The following is a 5,353-nucleotide window of genomic DNA, read 5'->3' as shown; positions in this document are numbered from 1 at the left end:
ACACACACACAAGGGACCGATAAATTGCATGACTCAAACTTTATCATAAGCAGTGACTCCATATAGGACTCACTCACTGCCCCCTGCAGTTCACATAACGCAACTAACATTCCGCATCACACACCATTTAAAGGTTTCCAATTCAGATTAGCACTTCAGGTTACCCAAACAGTCATTTCATGGAAAATGACAAGAAGTAACGCGTTGGCTGCCACAGTACAAAACAGGCGATGCAAATCGCATCTACGTGACACTGTGGGGGGAAAAACCATAGGGAAAAACACGCGCTGGCTCCTCACACTGGAAGTGGGCGTGTCTCTCACGAGCCCATAGCACTACGGTGCGGATAAGTGCGTAGTACACTTTTTACCATTTCTTAACCTCCAATACTGCTTTCTCGAACTTTCGAGGAACTGAAATGAAATATAAAATGTTGTTTGTGAACGAATAACGCAAGGCTGCACGGGCCACGAACGAAAGCGTTAATGAAGGACGCTAAGCTTCAACAACGCCACACGTTAAAATACGTGCAATAGACACTACTAAGCAAACGATACACGCCGAGACGATTTATTAAACATGTCTTGTGCACATGCTCTAGCTGTCTCGCGCATGCTGAATAACGATATGGAGACATCGCCGTCGCAGTTTGAAATACCTTAAGAGTCCCTGCTCCTTGCTTTAAACCCTCTCGCGAATCAGCTTCAGCTTCAAGTGCGCAGCAAAGAAGTACGCGTGCCCAAAAACGTCCTGTAGTGAAAAACGGTGTCCTGGCTAGCGAGCCGCTGCAGATGTCGGTGCCAGACTGCTTGTGTTTAGGGATGCGAGGATTCCTCGGACGTCCGTACGCATGTCGAGGTTGTAGTTGTACAGTCAAGAGCTGCGCACTTGGTTGGCACGGTCAAAGCACAGGGTGACGTCTTTATTATGAACATACTCCAGCTCTCTTTGGCTGGACCACAGGCTACGAGTGCGCCGAGGAGGAAAATAATAATGCAACTCATTTTCTGAATAATTAATAGCCTGCATGCAAATATGTGCATGAGCTCTGACATTTAATAAGCGTCATTTAAATTTCAGTTAATCGATTAATAACGATTATCCGTCTATTATTAATATTATTATTATTGAATATTCCCATAGTGGCGTGCTTTATAATGTTAATTATAAATAACAATACACATGCAAAATAAAAAAAGTATTTTAAATATATAAAAAATAAAGTGCTGATGACATAAAAACATGTGACATATAAACAATTTAAGTAGTTACTTTATAGCAAGATACCTAATCATATAGCCTACGTATATGTACACGTGGATGTTAATGTATGCAGAGACAGAAGGCTCCGCGCAAAGGGGCTTGGCTTGAGGATCCAATGCTTGTTGTTTTTGGACGGCTCCCTTGAGATCCGCAGCGCTCAGCATGTGCTGTTTTCCTCCAGAGAGCGAGCGAGGGCAGCGTGATAGAAGGCACTGGCCTTCTCTGTAAATCACACGTGACCAACGAGAACGCGAAGAGAGAGATCGCAACGCAGATTAACAGTATGAATAGCAATAAATGCTTTACACATTCACCACTCCCTGGCACAGATTAGATCAGTAATTGGCTATTACTATTATGTGAGCACCAATGAATGCTGTTGCCACTATTATTTTTAAAATATTTTTATAATAAATCAATAAAAATAATAGTATAGACATGGTATAGTAATGCTACAACTAGAAATGCAATAATAATAAGTTATATAATGTTATATAATTTAAGAATACATCTCATATAGCTTGATTTCGACAGATGTTTTGATATTTATAAATCCACTAGGTGGCGACATGTAGCCATTTATACCTCAGTCCTATTTTTTTTTAAAGAGATAAATCGCCCAAAAGTCAGAACTCAAGTTGCTCTAAACTTGTTTGGCTTTCTTTCTTTAAACACACAGAATAAGATATTAGGCAGAAGGACAATCTCAGACCCTATTCAGTTTTAGATTTTGTTTGAAAAGATATGCAATGAAGTGAATGAAGCGACTCTTTCTGTGTTTCACAAGCAAGGAGGTTATGTTTGGAACAACACAGGGATTTTCATTTTAGTTTTTGACATAACTGTCCTGGAGTATTCATTGACATTCTCTGAATAGCATTAAGCTACAAGTGAAAGAACAAACTTTTTTGTTGTGTAAGAACATGGAAGTAATATATGGTTTGGTTTCACAGATTAATGATTTAAAGCGTTGGGAGTTTTTTGTTGCATACTTGATACTTTAACATAAAAGTGATACTTTAACATAAAAGACATAGTAGATGTAGACCCGAGCCAGAAATTTGGCTCATCATTTACCTTCATGTCAGTCCAAACCTATATGACTTTATTTTATTCAGTGGAACATAAAAGAAGATATTTTGAGGAACGCCTCAATGTTTTTGTTCATACAATGGAAGTCAGTTGTAACCTAAACTGTTTAGTTGCCAACATTCTTCAGAGTAACTTCTTTTGTGATCCACAGAAGAAAGTAATGCGGGTTTGGAACAACATGTGGGTGAGTAAATTATGGTACAATCCCTTTAACTAACAAGGAAAAAAATATTTTGTTAGATACTGATGTTTTGTTTACTGTATCAGATTTTAATCAGATTTTCTGTCTTCTGTTTTCTGATACTGACATTGTGTGTGTTGGCTTATGCTTATGTAGCTTATGCAGGCTTGGTTAAAGATTGGACATGTGCAGGTGTTTTAGCTTCTTCTGTCTGTAGAATTGAGGTGGTGTTGCTCAGCACTTCAGTATGTGATAGATGGAGTGGTAACAGAATTTTTCCTCACACCCTTATCCCAGTAATGGGCCCATCCTAACAGGGTTTTCTTAGGCCAGTCCAGTGTTTATTTTGGACCTCACAACAGAAGCAAACACAGGCAGAAAGATAGACATAAGAGGGAGGTCTTATCTGTGGAAAGTTTTTAATTATGTGCAGTGTAAACCCTGGATGTTGGTTTTGGCATGTCAAATGAAGATTAGTATCAACCAGTGTGTGGGGTACTGAGGGATGGGCTCTTTGCTCTGAGGCCCCGAGTTTAGAGGATGAAATGAAATATAGTAGAGACTGTGACATTTGACATGCTGTTGAACAACTCCAGATACAGAGGCTTTAAAGAGACAGCTCCAGATACAGAGGCTCCTCTTTTGTAAGTAAGTTTGGCTAAAAGCATGTGCTAAATGTAAAGGATGTAAATGCAAATGTGTATACAAGCTTTCTGTTTGAGATTGATATTTGAATACAAAAGAAATATCGTTTACATACTATTTTACATACTTTTTATTATATTATGGCATCAGTGAACACACTAAAAGATCCAAAAGGGGATTTTTTGCAGTGGTGCCATGGGTTCCACCAAAAAAAAAAAAACCTTTCAGTAAACAGTTCTTAAAATAACAGTTTCTTTCTAAGTGTGAAGAAAATGTTAAAAATCTAAAGAACATTTTGTACAGTGGAAAGTTTCTATAGATTCCAGTAAAGAACCTTTATTTTTTTAAAGTGTAGGTCTCACTTAAAACTTTTATCAGAAAAAAATAACACAAACATACAAAGACAAATTAATTTAAGACTGAAATATTGTTTAACAGAGAGAGATTCATTGACATGGAGGTCCAGTAAGATTCAGTAGCCACACTTATGGATTGAGTAAGTTAATTCTTTGTCTAAGGGATTCAGACTGAACTCTTGAGATTGTGAGTCTTTTTGAAGAATTCATTAAAAGAACTGACTTATAAGAGTCACTTGTTTCATGAAATATCAGACTACAGGTTGTGACCCACAGTTTGAAAACCACTGACCTACATTGCATTCATGGACAATTTGAGCAAATTTTCTGTTCACAAACCTGAGCAGCATGTGTTCCTATATGGAAAAAAATGTTTTTTGACTTTACTAAACTTTATTTTAGTGAACCGCAATATCAGTGTGACAATGTCATCCCTGTGTGATCCCAATTATAATCAGCTTTTCTGATGTTTATCAGTTGTAAAATACTGTAAAAAAAAAAATGCATTGTTGTACTTATTGTGCCATTTTGAACTCCAATTCTATGAAATTGAAGTGTCCCAAACGGCTAAATAAACCCTGTGTTTTCTGTACCTCTAACTTAATCTGCTTTATAAACAGAGCAAACCAATTAAGGGTGGAAAACAAGCCTCTCCTTACTAATGTGAATCAAATGTGGAAGTAATTTGGGTCCTCAGAACTTCACCAGGCACCAGACCAAGTCTAGCTGAGTGAATCGCCAGATGACATTGACTTACACATCTGTGGCTGTGAGAGAGTGTTAAGGGAATGATACTTTCTCCTCTTGCATCACTCCTGAGCTGAACTTAGTGCATGCCAGTGGTGGTCATAGTGTACATGCGTCAATGGTGTAGAGTGGTGTAGCTCTGTGTACGTCAATAGCAAGGGTAGACACTCCTCTGAGCCAATGCTCAGGGGGTGGATTTGTCATCAGGCTTTATCTCTGCAGCACAGTTCACTCTCCAAAGCACCTGGGGTAAGACCCCCTGAACGGCCCGATGAGGTCAACAGAATCCCTGCCAGAAACATTAAAAGAAACAGTCTGTTTGAAATGAGGCTGCTTACTCAACTCTATAATAATAAACACTGTGAGACCTACCACAGAAGCCAGTTCTTGCCTAATATTTTAAAGAAATGCCTTAGTTACAATGTAATTATTTTATATTATACATGTATTTGGTTGTCCATGCAGAAGAACATGCAGGTTTGGGATTTTGAACACACCCTATATTGGGATTGTACATAACTGATAATAAATAATTTATAATGTAATTAATAAGTGAAATATGTGTAAACAACAATGTGGAAAGCATCCTGAATAGCAGATTCCTCCATTTCCACACTGTTTCTTCAGTAAATACCAGCTGGTCTTACACCAAAACATCATACATCACATCATATATATACTCTAATCTACATGATACACAAATGAGCCAAACTAAAAGCTAAATCTGGCTCATGCTTTGGTAATTAAAAAATAAATAAATAAAAGTTTCCAGTCCATCCACTCAGACTCTCCTACTGAAACTTACTGAGAGTAGTGTTAGAGGAAAAACATCTAAAATGAATGTACACAACAAATACGCTGTTAAACTAAAGTGTACAGTGACAAACACACATATTTTATATGACAGACGAATAGACAGAAGATTTAGATTTAGATAAATTTAGATGATGGCAACATTGGGACATAATAGACCGCCCTCCCCATCTGTAATGTCTCTCCATCTGTGAATCCACCACCCCTTTAAGGAAATGAGCACATCCTGTTGTTTTAATAGAGTCTTCCTGTTGAA

The 5,353-nt window shown here is 37.8% G+C and overlaps 1 protein-coding gene across 3 annotated transcripts in view; it reads right to left on the bottom strand.

The window, feature by feature from the left end:
* The window catches only part of LOC107654511 (histone-lysine N-methyltransferase EZH1-like), a 20,976-nt gene extending 20,007 nt beyond the window's left edge, over positions 1 to 969 (bottom strand). For all 3 annotated transcript variants that reach the window (XM_016441601.1, XM_016441602.1, XM_016441603.1), the window contains exon 1: positions 659 to 969. The gene's annotated coding sequence lies outside the window, so the exon portion shown is untranslated. The remainder of the gene's footprint in view (positions 1 to 658) is intronic.
* Between the last annotated feature and the right edge of the window lie 4,384 nt (positions 970 to 5,353).

Source organism: Sinocyclocheilus anshuiensis, unplaced genomic scaffold (assembly GCF_001515605.1).
Source record: "Sinocyclocheilus anshuiensis isolate Anshui unplaced genomic scaffold, SAMN03320099.WGS_v1.1 scaffold419, whole genome shotgun sequence".
NCBI classification, from domain to species: domain Eukaryota; kingdom Metazoa; phylum Chordata; class Actinopteri; order Cypriniformes; family Cyprinidae; genus Sinocyclocheilus; species Sinocyclocheilus anshuiensis.
The sequence above is the reverse complement of the archived record's forward strand: the minus strand, read 5'-3'. Positions and strand labels throughout refer to the sequence as shown.